Here is a 14819-nt window from a genome sequence, read left to right as displayed (position 1 = left end):
GTATAGTTGTACTATTATGGCTTAGGGTGCGAGAGGTCCCTGGTTAAAAAATCTATCATTTTAATCAGTACCTGTTACCTTCAGATTAGTCCCGTGACACTTGTGGAAAACGTAGGGCAAAACGGAGAACATTGTGACAAGTGGGGTCACATTAGTTTGTAGCCCAAAGATTTTGGATTCTACAAACAGAAGTTGGCACATAGAGGGTTCCGACTCCAGACGAGTCCCCTGACACTTGTGGGGGACGTAGAGACAAATTGAGAACACCACCGTGTTCGTGAGGGTCTCCCCTTTCCAGGGAGTGGTCATACGATGGTGTAGGTCAAACGGTTCAGATGCTACAGATGTTTTTGTGAGAAGACCGATTATTGGTATGTCTCATGGTTTGACAAACACCGCTCTAGCTCCACCACCATTTATTGCAGATGTGGAGGTGTAACATAAACAGTTATGGAGGCTTGAGACAGATACGACGCGTTTCAATCTCTCTAGTTGAAAACTGATCGATTTGAATGGGTATTTTTTACTTTCGTTTACTTTGATTCACGTACTGATGCATCAATCGACTCAAAATAAATGAGCTCCATTCTTTTTTAAGTTTTATTTTTTCATTTTCTCTTTTAAAATATTAATTGACCTCATTTTGCTCAATATTCATTTGTCAACACTCATCATCAGTTTGCTGTCGCGGCTTAAGAAGACAGAATGTGAAAGACACAGCAGATGAAATACAAAAGATTTGAACTGAAGCCTGGTCAACAGTTTGGAAGACTGCTATGCTCACAAGTATAGCACAAACACTCACATGAGGTTCAATCTTTCCAAGCACCATGGACAAGAACAATTGATATCCTCATTGTAATTGCCGCAGAAAGCAAAACAATTTTATTCTTGTCTAAGGCTGGTTGGTCTAGGGGTATGATTCTCGCTTTGGGTGCGAGAGGTCCCGAGTTCAAATCCCGGATGAGCCCTTTTGCAGATCTTTTAACAAGCTCAGACAGGCAGATCTCTTGCCACTGGTTGCAAACAGCCACCTCTTGGGCGCAGGACGAGGTGGCTGAATGGTTTAGGCGATGGACTGCGTATCTATTGTGATATTCACTAGTTGGCTCAATATCGCACTTCATTTAGAAAACCTGCAAAAACGAAGAGCAAATCTGACTTCCACGAACAAGGACATTGATTCCAATGTAATACACTTGAAATGACACCCAGCCTCTAAACCTAGTGAATATCTCATGCTCTGCATTGGCTGGGAATCGAACCCTGGTCAACTGCTTGGAAGGCAGCTAGGGCTCACCACTATACCACCAATGCTATGTGAAGCTCTTAAGCAACATGGAGACATCGATTCATATCCTGACCGTCATTTTTGTGGAAAGTGAAAATACTTTGACCAAACGGATCGTTGGTATAGTTGTACTATTATGGCTTAGGGTGCGAGAGGTCCCTGGTTAAAAAATCTATCATTTTAATCAGTACCTGTTATCTTCAGATTAGTCCCGTGACACTTGTGGAAAACGTAGGGCAAAACAGAGAACATTGTGACAAGTGGGGTCACATTAGTTTGTAGCCCAAAGATTTTGGATTCTACAAACAGAAGTTGGCACATAGAGGGTTCCGACTCCAGACGAGTCCCCTGACACTTGTGGGGGACGTAGAGACAAATTGAGAACACCACCGTGTTCGTGAGGGTCTCCCCTTTCCAGGGAGTGGTCATACGATGTTGTAGGTCAAACGGTTCAGATGCTACAGATGTTTTTGTGAGAAGACCGATTATTGGTATGTCTCATGGTTTGACAAACACCGCTCTAGCTCCACCACCATTTATTGCAGATGTGGAGGTGTAACATAAACAGTTATGGAGGCTTGAGACAGATACGACGCGTTTCAATCTCTCTAGTTGAAAACTGATCGATTTGAATGGGTATTTTTTACATTCGTTTACTTTGATTCACGTACTGATGCATCAATCGACTCAAAATAAATGAGCTCCATTCTTTTTGAAGTTTTATTTTTTCATTTTCTCTTTTAAAATATTAATTGACCTCATTTTGCTCAATATTCATTTGTCAACACTCATCATCAGTTTGCTGTCGCGGCTTAAGAAGACAGAATGTGAAAGACACAGCAGATGAAATACAAAAGATTTGAACTGAAGCCTGGTCAACAGTTTGGAAGACTGCTATGCTCACAAGTATAGCACAAACACTCACATGAGGTTCAATCTTTCCAAGCACCATGGACAAGAACAATTGATATCCTCATTGTAATTGCCGCAGAAAGCAAAACAATTTTATTCTTGTCTAAGGCTCGTTGGTCTAGGGGTATGATTCTCGCTTTGGGTGCGAGAGGTCCCGGGTTCAAATCCCGGATGAGCCCTTTTGCAGATCTTTTAACAAGCTCAGACAGGCAGATCTCTGGCCACTGGTTGCAAACAGCCGCCTCTTGGGCGCAGGACGAGGTGGCTGAATGGTTTAGGCGATGGACTGCGTATCTATTGTGATATTCACTAGTTGGCTCAATATCGCACTTCATTTAGAAAACCTGCAAAAATGAAGAGCAAATTTGACTTCCACGAACAAGGACATTGATTCCAATGTAATACACTTGAAATGACACCCAGCCCCTAAACCTAGTGAATATCTCATGCTCTGCATTGGCTGGGAATCGAACCCTGGTCAACTGCTTGGAAGGCAGCTATGCTCACCACTATACCACCAATGCTATGTGAAGCTCTTAAGCAACATGGAGACATCGATTCATATCCTGACCGTCATTTTTGTGGAAAGTGAAAATACTTTGACCAAACGGATCGTTGGTATAGTTGTACTATTATGGCTTAGGGTGCGAGAGGTCCCTGGTTAAAAAATCTATCATTTTAATCAGTACCTGTTACCTTCAGATTAGTCCCGTGACACTTGTGGAAAACGTAGGGCAAAACGGAGAACATTGTGACAAGTGGGGTCACATTAGTTTGTAGCCCAAAGATTTTGGATTCTACAAACAGATGTTTGCACATAGAGGGTTCCGACTTCAGACGAGTCCCCTGACACTTGTGGGGGACGTAGAGACAAATTGAGAACACCACCGTGTTCGTGAGGGTCTCCCCTTTCCAGGGAGTGGTCATACGATGTTGTAGGTCAAACGGTTCAGATGCTACAGATGTTTTTGTGAGAAGACCGATTATTGGTATGTCTCATGGTTTGACAAACACCGCTCTAGCTCCACCACCATTTATTGCAGATGTGGAGGTGTAACATAAACAGTTATGGAGGCTTGAGACAGATACGACGCGTTTCAATCTCTCTAGTTGAAAACTGATCGATTTGAATGGGTATTTTTTACATTCGTTTACTTTGATTCACGTACTGATGCATCAATCGACTCAAAATAAATGAGCTCCATTCTTTTTGAAGTTTTATTTTTTCATTTTCTCTTTTAAAATATTAATTGACCTCATTTTGCTCAATATTCATTTGTCAACACTCATCATCAGTTTGCTGTCGCGGCTTAAGAAGACAGAATGTGAAAGACACAGCAGATGAAATACAAAAGATTTGAACTGAAGCCTGGTCAACAGTTTGGAAGACTGCTATGCTCACAAGTATAGCACAAACACTCACATGAGGTTCAATCTTTCCAAGCACCATGGACAAGAACAATTGATATCCTCATTGTAATTGCCGCAGAAAGCAAAACAATTTTATTCTTGTCTAAGGCTCGTTGGTCTAGGGGTATGATTCTCGCTTTGGGTGCGAGAGGTCCCGGGTTCAAATCCCGGATGAGCCCTTTTGCAGATCTTTTAACAAGCTCAGACAGGCAGATCTCTGGCCACTGGTTGCAAACAGCCGCCTCTTGGGCGCAGGACGAGGTGGCTGAATGGTTTAGGCGATGGACTGCGTATCTATTGTGATATTCACTAGTTGGCTCAATATCGCACTTCATTTAGAAAACCTGCAGAAATGAAGAGCAAATCTGACTTCCACGAACAAGGACATTGATTCCAATGTAATACACTTGAAATGACACCCAGCCCCTAAACCTAGTGAATATCTCATGCTCTGCATTGGCTGGGAATCGAACCCTGGTCAACTGCTTGGAAGGCAGCTATGCTCACCACTATACCACCAATGCTATGTGAAGCTCTTAAGCAACATGGAGACATCGATTCATATCCTGACCGTCATTTTTGTGGAAAGTGAAAATACTTTGACCAAACGGATCGTTGGTATAGTTGTACTATTATGGCTTAGGGTGCTAGAGGTCCCTGGTTAAAAAATCTATCATTTTAATCAGTACCTGTTATCTTCAGATTAGTCCCGTGACACTTGTGGAAAACGTAGGGCAAAACAGAGAACATTGTGACAAGTGGGGTCACATTAGTTTGTAGCCCAAAGATTTAGGATTCTACAAACAGAAGTTGGCACATAGAGGATTCCGACTCCAGACGAGTCCCCTGACACTTGTGGGGGACGTAGAGACAAATTGAGAACACCACCGTGTTCGTGAGGGTCTCCCCTTTCCAGGGAGTGGTCATACGATGGTGTAGGTCAAACGGTTCAGATGCTAAGGATGTTTTTGTGAGAAGACCGATTATTGGTATGTCTCATGGTTTGACAAACACCGCTCTAGCTCCACCACCATTTATTGCAGATGTGGAGGTGTAACATAAACAGTTATGGAGGCTTGAGACAGATACGACGCGTTTCAATCTCTCTAGTTGAAAACTGATCGATTTGAATGGGTATTTTTTACATTCGTTTACTTTGATTCACGTACTGATGCATCAATCGACTCAAAATAAATGAGCTCCATTCTTTTTGAAGTTTTATTTTTTCATTTTCTCTTTTAAAATATTAATTGACCTCATTTTGCTCAATATTCATTTGTCAACACTCATCATCAGTTTGCTGTCGCGGCTTAAGAAGACAGAATGTGAAAGACACAGCAGATGAAATACAAAAGATTTGAACTGAAGCCTGGTCAACAGTTTGGAAGACTGCTATGCTCACAAGTATAGCACAAACACTCACATGAGGTTCAATCTTTCCAAGCACCATGGACAAGAACAATTGATATCCTCATTGTAATTGCCGCAGAAAGCAAAACAATTTTATTCTTGTCTAAGGCTCGTTGGTCTAGGGGTATGATTCTCGCTTTGGGTGCGAGAGGTCCCGGGTTCAAATCCCGGATGAGCCCTTTTGCAGATCTTTTAACAAGCTCAGACAGGCAGATCTCTGGCCACTGGTTGCAAACAGCCACCTCTTGGGCGCAGGACGAGGTGGCTGAATGGTTTAGGCGATGGACTCCGTATCTATTGTGATATTCACTAGTTGGCTCAATATCGCACTTCATTTAGAAAACCTACAAAAACGAAGAGCAAATCTGACTTCCACGAACAAGGACATTGATTCCAATGTAATACACTTGAAATGACACCCAGCCCCTAAAACTAGTGAATATCTCATGCTCTACATTGGCCAGGAATTGAACCCAGGTCAACTGCTTGGAAGGCAGCTATGCTCACCACTATACCACCAATGCTATGTATAGCTCGGAAGCAACATGGAGACATCGATTCAGATCCTGGCCGTCATTTTTGTGGAAAGTGAAAATACTTTGACCAAACGGATCGTTGGTATAGTTGTACTATTATGGCTTAGGGTGCGAGAGGTCCCTGGTTAAAAAATCTATCATTTTAATCAGTACCTGTTACCTTCAGATTAGTCCCGTGACACTTGTGGAAAACGTAGGGCAAAACGGAGAACATTGTGACAAGTGGGGTCACATTAGTTTGTAGCCCAAAGATCTGGATTCTACAAACAGAAGTTGGCACATAGAGGGTTCCGACTCCAGACGAGTCCCCTGACACTTGTGGGGGACGTAGAGACAAATTGAGAACACCACCGTGTTCGTGAGGGTCTCCCCTTTCCAGGGAGTGGTCATACGATGTTGTAGGTCAAACGGTTCAGATGCTACAGATGTTTTTGTGAGAAGACCGATTATTGGTATGTCTCATGGTTTGACAAACACCGCTCTAGCTCCACCACCATTTATTGCAGATGTGGAGGTGTAACATAAACAGTTATGGAGGCTTGAGACAGATACGACGCGTTTCAATCTCTCTAGTTGAAAACTGATCGATTTGAATGGGTATTTTTTACATTCGTTTACTTTGATTCACGTACTGATGCATCAATCGACTCAAAATAAATGAGCTCCATTCTTTTTGAAGTTTTATTTTTTCATTTTCTCTTTTAAAATATTAATTGACCTCATTTTGCTCAATATTCATTTGTCAACACTCATCATCAGTTTGCTGTCGCGGCTTAAGAAGACAGAATGTGAAAGACACAGCAGATGAAATACAAAAGATTTGAACTGAAGCCTGGTCAACAGTTTGGAAGACTGCTATGCTCACAAGTATAGCACAAACACTCACATGAGGTTCAATCTTTCCAAGCACCATGGACAAGAACAATTGATATCCTCATTGTAATTGCCGCAGAAAGCAAAACAATTTTATTCTTGTCTAAGGCTCGTTGGTCTAGGGGTATGATTCTCGCTTTGGGTGCGAGAGGTCCCGGGTTCAAATCCCGGATGAGCCCTTTTGCAGATCTTTTAACAAGCTCAGACAGGCAGATCTCTGGCCACTGGTTGCAAACAGCCACCTCTTGGGCGCAGGACGAGGTGGCTGAATGGTTTAGGCGATGGACTCCGTATCTATTGTGATATTCACTAGTTGGCTCAATATCGCACTTCATTTAGAAAACCTACAAAAACGAAGAGCAAATCTGACTTCCACGAACAAGGACATTGATTCCAATGTAATACACTTGAAATGACACCCAGCCCCTAAAACTAGTGAATATCTCATGCTCTACATTGGCCAGGAATTGAACCCAGGTCAACTGCTTGGAAGGCAGCTATGCTCACCACTATACCACCAATGCTATGTATAGCTCGGAAGCAACATGGAGACATCGATTCAGATCCTGGCCGTCATTTTTGTGGAAAGTGAAAATACTTTGACCAAACGGATCGTTGGTATAGTTGTACTATTATGGCTTAGGGTGCGAGAGGTCCCTGGTTAAAAAATCTATCATTTTAATCAGTACCTGTTACCTTCAGATTAGTCCCGTGACACTTGTGGAAAACGTAGGGCAAAACGGAGAACATTGTGACAAGTGGGGTCACATTAGTTTGTAGCCCAAAGATCTGGATTCTACAAACAGAAGTTGGCACATAGAGGGTTCCGACTCCAGACGAGTCCCCTGACACTTGTGGGGGACGTAGAGACAAATTGAGAACACCACCGTGTTCGCGAGGGTCTCCCCTTTCCAGGGAGTGGTCATACGATGTTGTAGGTCAAACGGTTCAGATGCTACAGATGTTTTTGTGAGAAGACCGATTATTGGTATGTCTCATGGTTTGACAAACACCGCTCTAGCTCCACCACCATTTATTGCAGATGTGGAGGTGTAACATAAACAGTTATGGAGGCTTGAGACAGATACGACGCGTTTCAATCTCTCTAGTTGAAAACTGATCGATTTGAATGGGTATTTTTTACATTCGTTTACTTTGATTCACGTACTGATGCATCAATCGACTCAAAATAAATGAGCTCCATTCTTTTTGAAGTTTTATTTTTTCATTTTCTCTTTTAAAATATTAATTGACCTCATTTTGCTCAATATTCATTTGTCAACACTCATCATCAGTTTGCTGTCGCGGCTTAAGAAGACAGAATGTGAAAGACACAGCAGATGAAATACAAAAGATTTGAACTGAAGCCTGGTCAACAGTTTGGAAGACTGCTATGCTCACAAGTATAGCACAAACACTCACATGAGGTTCAATCTTTCCAAGCACCATGGACAAGAACAATTGATATCCTCATTGTAATTGCCGCAGAAAGCAAAACAATTTTATTCTTGTCTAAGGCTCGTTGGTCTAGGGGTATGATTCTCGCTTTGGGTGCGAGAGGTCCCGGGTTCAAATCCCGGATGAGCCCTTTTGCAGATCTTTTAACAAGCTCAGACAGGCAGATCTCTGGCCACTGGTTGCAAACAGCCGCCTCTTGGGCGCAGGACGAGGTGGCTGAATGGTTTAGGCGATGGACTGCGTATCTATTGTGATATTCACTAGTTGGCTCAATATCGCACTTCATTTAGAAAACCTGCAAAAATGAAGAGCAAATTTGACTTCCACGAACAAGGACATTGATTCCAATGTAATACACTTGAAATGACACCCAGCCCCTAAACCTAGTGAATATCTCATGCTCTGCATTGGCTGGGAATCGAACCCTGGTCAACTGCTTGGAAGGCAGCTATGCTCACCACTATACCACCAATGCTATGTGAAGCTCTTAAGCAACATGGAGACATCGATTCATATCCTGACCGTCATTTTTGTGGAAAGTGAAAATACTTTGACCAAACGGATCGTTGGTATAGTTGTACTATTATGGCTTAGGGTGCGAGAGGTCCCTGGTTAAAAAATCTATCATTTTAATCAGTACCTGTTACCTTCAGATTAGTCCCGTGACACTTGTGGAAAACGTAGGGCAAAACGGAGAACATTGTGACAAGTGGGGTCACATTAGTTTGTAGCCCAAAGATTTTGGATTCTACAAACAGAAGTTGGCACATAGAGGGTTCCGACTCCAGACGAGTCCCCTGACACTTGTGGGGGACGTAGAGACAAATTGAGAACACCACCGTGTTCGTGAGGGTCTCCCCTTTCCAGGGAGTGGTCATACGATGGTGTAGGTCAAACGGTTCAGATGCTACAGATGTTTTTGTGAGAAGACCGATTATTGGTATGTCTCATGGTTTGACAAACACCGCTCTAGCTCCACCACCATTTATTGCAGATGTGGAGGTGTAACATAAACAGTTATGGAGGCTTGAGACAGATACGACGCGTTTCAATCTCTCTAGTTGAAAACTGATCGATTTGAATGGGTATTTTTTACTTTCGTTTACTTTGATTCACGTACTGATGCATCAATCGACTCAAAATAAATGAGCTCCATTCTTTTTTAAGTTTTATTTTTTCATTTTCTCTTTTAAAATATTAATTGACCTCATTTTGCTCAATATTCATTTGTCAACACTCATCATCAGTTTGCTGTCGCGGCTTAAGAAGACAGAATGTGAAAGACACAGCAGATGAAATACAAAAGATTTGAACTGAAGCCTGGTCAACAGTTTGGAAGACTGCTATGCTCACAAGTATAGCACAAACACTCACATGAGGTTCAATCTTTCCAAGCACCATGGACAAGAACAATTGATATCCTCATTGTAATTGCCGCAGAAAGCAAAACAATTTTATTCTTGTCTAAGGCTGGTTGGTCTAGGGGTATGATTCTCGCTTTGGGTGCGAGAGGTCCCGAGTTCAAATCCCGGATGAGCCCTTTTGCAGATCTTTTAACAAGCTCAGACAGGCAGATCTCTTGCCACTGGTTGCAAACAGCCACCTCTTGGGCGCAGGACGAGGTGGCTGAATGGTTTAGGCGATGGACTGCGTATCTATTTTGATATTCACTAGTTGGCTCAATATCGCACTTCATTTAGAAAACCTGCAAAAACGAAGAGCAAATCTGACTTCCACGAACAAGGACATTGATTCCAATGTAATACACTTGAAATGACACCCAGCCTCTAAACCTAGTGAATATCTCATGCTCTGCATTGGCTGGGAATCGAACCCTGGTCAACTGCTTGGAAGGCAGCTAGGGCTCACCACTATACCACCAATGCTATGTGAAGCTCTTAAGCAACATGGAGACATCGATTCATATCCTGACCGTCATTTTTGTGGAAAGTGAAAATACTTTGACCAAACGGATCGTTGGTATAGTTGTACTATTATGGCTTAGGGTGCGAGAGGTCCCTGGTTAAAAAATCTATCATTTTAATCAGTACCTGTTATCTTCAGATTAGTCCCGTGACACTTGTGGAAAACGTAGGGCAAAACAGAGAACATTGTGACAAGTGGGGTCACATTAGTTTGTAGCCCAAAGATTTTGGATTCTACAAACAGAAGTTGGCACATAGAGGGTTCCGAATCCAGACGAGTCCCCTGACACTTGTGGGGGACGTAGAGACAAATTGAGAACACCACCGTGTTCGTGAGGGTCTCCCCTTTCCAGGGAGTGGTCATACGATGTTGTAGGTCAAACGGTTCAGATGCTACAGATGTTTTTGTGAGAAGACCGATTATTGGTATGTCTCATGGTTTGACAAACACCGCTCTAGCTCCACCACCATTTATTGCAGATGTGGAGGTGTAACATAAACAGTTATGGAGGCTTGAGACAGATACGACGCGTTTCAATCTCTCTAGTTGAAAACTGATCGATTTGAATGGGTATTTTTTACATTCGTTTACTTTGATTCACGTACTGATGCATCAATCGACTCAAAATAAATGAGCTCCATTCTTTTTGAAGTTTTATTTTTTCATTTTCTCTTTTAAAATATTAATTGACCTCATTTTGCTCAATATTCATTTGTCAACACTCATCATCAGTTTGCTGTCGCGGCTTAAGAAGACAGAATGTGAAAGACACAGCAGATGAAATACAAAAGATTTGAACTGAAGCCTGGTCAACAGTTTGGAAGACTGCTATGCTCACAAGTATAGCACAAACACTCACATGAGGTTCAATCTTTCCAAGCACCATGGACAAGAACAATTGATATCCTCATTGTAATTGCCGCAGAAAGCAAAACAATTTTATTCTTGTCTAAGGCTCGTTGGTCTAGGGGTATGATTCTCGCTTTGGGTGCGAGAGGTCCCGGGTTCAAATCCCGGATGAGCCCTTTTGCAGATCTTTTAACAAGCTCAGACAGGCAGATCTCTGGCCACTGGTTGCAAACAGCCGCCTCTTGGGCGCAGGACGAGGTGGCTGAATGGTTTAGGCGATGGACTGCGTATCTATTGTGATATTCACTAGTTGGCTCAATATCGCACTTCATTTAGAAAACCTGCAAAAATGAAGAGCAAATTTGACTTCCACGAACAAGGACATTGATTCCAATGTAATACACTTGAAATGACACCCAGCCCCTAAACCTAGTGAATATCTCATGCTCTGCATTGGCTGGGAATCGAACCCTGGTCAACTGCTTGGAAGGCAGCTATGCTCACCACTATACCACCAATGCTATGTGAAGCTCTTAAGCAACATGGAGACATCGATTCATATCCTGACCGTCATTTTTGTGGAAAGTGAAAATACTTTGACCAAACGGATCGTTGGTATAGTTGTACTATTATGGCTTAGGGTGCGAGAGGTCCCTGGTTAAAAAATCTATCATTTTAATCAGTACCTGTTACCTTCAGATTAGTCCCGTGACACTTGTGGAAAACGTAGGGCAAAACGGAGAACATTGTGACAAGTGGGGTCACATTAGTTTGTAGCCCAAAGATTTTGGATTCTACAAACAGATGTTTGCACATAGAGGGTTCCGACTTCAGACGAGTCCCCTGACACTTGTGGGGGACGTAGAGACAAATTGAGAACACCACCGTGTTCGTGAGGGTCTCCCCTTTCCAGGGAGTGGTCATACGATGTTGTAGGTCAAACGGTTCAGATGCTACAGATGTTTTTGTGAGAAGACCGATTATTGGTATGTCTCATGGTTTGACAAACACCGCTCTAGCTCCACCACCATTTATTGCAGATGTGGAGGTGTAACATAAACAGTTATGGAGGCTTGAGACAGATACGACGCGTTTCAATCTCTCTAGTTGAAAACTGATCGATTTGAATGGGTATTTTTTACATTCGTTTACTTTGATTCACGTACTGATGCATCAATCGACTCAAAATAAATGAGCTCCATTCTTTTTGAAGTTTTATTTTTTCATTTTCTCTTTTAAAATATTAATTGACCTCATTTTGCTCAATATTCATTTGTCAACACTCATCATCAGTTTGCTGTCGCGGCTTAAGAAGACAGAATGTGAAAGACACAGCAGATGAAATACAAAAGATTTGAACTGAAGCCTGGTCAACAGTTTGGAAGACTGCTATGCTCACAAGTATAGCACAAACACTCACATGAGGTTCAATCTTTCCAAGCACCATGGACAAGAACAATTGATATCCTCATTGTAATTGCCGCAGAAAGCAAAACAATTTTATTCTTGTCTAAGGCTCGTTGGTCTAGGGGTATGATTCTCGCTTTGGGTGCGAGAGGTCCCGGGTTCAAATCCCGGATGAGCCCTTTTGCAGATCTTTTAACAAGCTCAGACAGGCAGATCTCTGGCCACTGGTTGCAAACAGCCGCCTCTTGGGCGCAGGACGAGGTGGCTGAATGGTTTAGGCGATGGACTGCGTATCTATTGTGATATTCACTAGTTGGCTCAATATCGCACTTCATTTAGAAAACCTGCAGAAATGAAGAGCAAATCTGACTTCCACGAACAAGGACATTGATTCCAATGTAATACACTTGAAATGACACCCAGCCCCTAAACCTAGTGAATATCTCATGCTCTGCATTGGCTGGGAATCGAACCCTGGTCAACTGCTTGGAAGGCAGCTATGCTCACCACTATACCACCAATGCTATGTGAAGCTCTTAAGCAACATGGAGACATCGATTCATATCCTGACCGTCATTTTTGTGGAAAGTGAAAATACTTTGACCAAACGGATCGTTGGTATAGTTGTACTATTATGGCTTAGGGTGCTAGAGGTCCCTGGTTAAAAAATCTATCATTTTAATCAGTACCTGTTATCTTCAGATTAGTCCCGTGACACTTGTGGAAAACGTAGGGCAAAACAGAGAACATTGTGACAAGTGGGGTCACATTAGTTTGTAGCCCAAAGATTTTGGATTCTACAAACAGAAGTTGGCACATAGAGGATTCCGACTCCAGACGAGTCCCCTGACACTTGTGGGGGACGTAGAGACAAATTGAGAACACCACCGTGTTCGTGAGGGTCTCCCCTTTCCAGGGAGTGGTCATACGATGGTGTAGGTCAAACGGTTCAGATGCTAAGGATGTTTTTGTGAGAAGACCGATTATTGGTATGTCTCATGGTTTGACAAACACCGCTCTAGCTCCACCACCATTTATTGCAGATGTGGAGGTGTAACATAAACAGTTATGGAGGCTTGAGACAGATACGACGCGTTTCAATCTCTCTAGTTGAAAACTGATCGATTTGAATGGGTATTTTTTACGTTCGTTTACTTTGATTCACGTACTGATGCATCAATCGACTCAAAATAAATTAGCTCCATTCTTTTTTAAGTTTTATTTTTTCATTTTCTCTTTTAAAATATTAATTGACCTCATTTTGCTCAATATTCATTTGTCAACACTCATCATCAGTTTGCTGTCGCGGCTTAAGAAGACAGAATGTGAAAGACACAGCAGATGAAATACAAAAGATTTGAACTGAAGCCTGGTCAACAGTTTGGAAGACTGCTATGCTCACAAGTATAGCACAAACACTCACATGAGGTTCAATCTTTCCAAGCACCATGGACAAGAACAATCGATATCCTCATTGTAATTGCCGCAGAAAGCAAAACAATTTTATTCTTGTCTAAGGCTCGTTGGTCTAGGGGTATGATTCTCGCTTTGGGTGCGAGAGGTCCCGGGTTCAAATCCCGGATGAGCACTTTTGCAGATCTTATAACAAGCTCAGACAGGCAGATCTCTGGCCACTGGTTGCAAACAGCCACCTCTTGGGCGCAGGACGAGGTGGCTGAATGGTTTAGGCGATGGACTGCGTATCTATTGTGATATTCACTAGTTGGCTCAATATCGCACTTCATTTAGAAAACCTGCAAAAACGAAGAGCAAATCTGACTTCCACGAACAAGGACATTGATTCCAATGTAATACACTTGAAATGACACCCAGCCCCTAAACCTAGTGAATATCTCATGCTCTGCATTGGCTGGGAATCGAACCCTGGTCAACTGCTTGGAAGGCAGCTATGCTCACCACTATACCACCAATGCTATGTGAAGCTCTTAAGCAACATGGAGACATCGATTCATATCCTGACCGTCATTTTTGTGGAAAGTGAAAATACTTTGACCAAACGGATCGTTGGTATAGTTGTACTATTATGGCTTAGGGTGCGAGAGGTCCCTGGTTAAAAAATCTATCATTTTAATCAGTACCTGTTATCTTCAGATTAGTCCCGTGACACTTGTGGAAAACGTAGGGCAAAACAGAGAACATTGTGACAAGTGGGGTCACATTAGTTTGTAGCCCAAAGATTTTGGATTCTACAAACAGAAGTTGGCACATAGAGGATTCCGACTCCAGACGAGTCCCCTGACACTTGTGGGGGACGTAGAGACAAATTGAGAACACCACCGTGTTCGTGAGGGTCTCCCCTTTCCAGGGAGTGGTCATACGATGGTGTAGGTCAAACGGTTCAGATGCTACAGATGTTTTTGTGAGAAGACCGATTATTGGTATGTCTCATGGTTTGACAAACACCGCTCTAGCTCCACCACCATTTATTGCAGATGTGGAGGTGTAACATAAACAGTTATGGAGGCTTGAGACAGATACGACGCGTTTCAATCTCTCTAGTTGAAAACTGATCGATTTGAATGGGTATTTTTTACTTTCGTTTACTTTGATTCACGTACTGATGCATCAATCGACTCAAAATAAATGAGCTCCATTCTTTTTTAAGTTTTATTTTTTCATTTTCTCTTTTAAAATATTAATTGACCTCATTTTGCTCAATATTCATTTGTCAACACTCATCATCAGTTTGCTGTCGCGGCTTAAGAAGACAGAATGTGAAAGACACA

General features: G+C 42.4%; 8 non-coding genes across 8 annotated transcripts; all 8 read left to right on the top strand.

Annotated features, from left to right (window-relative positions):
• The first annotated feature begins 2310 nt into the window (after positions 1 to 2310).
• On the top strand, positions 2311 to 2382 carry trnap-ugg (transfer RNA proline (anticodon UGG)). The gene has a single exon. It is a non-coding gene; the product is annotated as a tRNA-Pro (tRNA).
• A 1338-nt stretch (positions 2383 to 3720) lies between these two features.
• Positions 3721 to 3792, top strand: trnap-ugg (transfer RNA proline (anticodon UGG)). Its single transcript has one exon. It is a non-coding gene; the product is annotated as a tRNA-Pro (tRNA).
• Positions 3793 to 5130: 1338 nt separating this feature from the next.
• Positions 5131 to 5202, top strand: trnap-ugg (transfer RNA proline (anticodon UGG)). Its single transcript has one exon. It is a non-coding gene; the product is annotated as a tRNA-Pro (tRNA).
• Positions 5203 to 6539: 1337 nt separating this feature from the next.
• Positions 6540 to 6611, top strand: trnap-ugg (transfer RNA proline (anticodon UGG)). Its single transcript has one exon. It is a non-coding gene; the product is annotated as a tRNA-Pro (tRNA).
• Positions 6612 to 7948: 1337 nt separating this feature from the next.
• trnap-ugg (transfer RNA proline (anticodon UGG)) lies at positions 7949 to 8020 on the top strand. Its single transcript has one exon. It is a non-coding gene; the product is annotated as a tRNA-Pro (tRNA).
• Positions 8021 to 10769: 2749 nt separating this feature from the next.
• trnap-ugg (transfer RNA proline (anticodon UGG)) lies at positions 10770 to 10841 on the top strand. The gene has a single exon. It is a non-coding gene; the product is annotated as a tRNA-Pro (tRNA).
• A 1338-nt stretch (positions 10842 to 12179) lies between these two features.
• trnap-ugg (transfer RNA proline (anticodon UGG)) lies at positions 12180 to 12251 on the top strand. Its single transcript has one exon. It is a non-coding gene; the product is annotated as a tRNA-Pro (tRNA).
• A 1338-nt stretch (positions 12252 to 13589) lies between these two features.
• On the top strand, positions 13590 to 13662 carry trnap-ugg (transfer RNA proline (anticodon UGG)). Its single transcript has one exon. It is a non-coding gene; the product is annotated as a tRNA-Pro (tRNA).
• Positions 13663 to 14819: the final 1157 nt, after the last annotated feature.

The sequence above is a fragment of the Salmo salar genome, unplaced genomic scaffold (genome assembly GCF_965601325.2).
Source record: "Salmo salar unplaced genomic scaffold, fSalSal1 ptg000588l, whole genome shotgun sequence".
NCBI lineage: Eukaryota > Metazoa > Chordata > Actinopteri > Salmoniformes > Salmonidae > Salmo > Salmo salar.
This window is presented reverse-complemented; position numbering and strand designations above follow the sequence as displayed.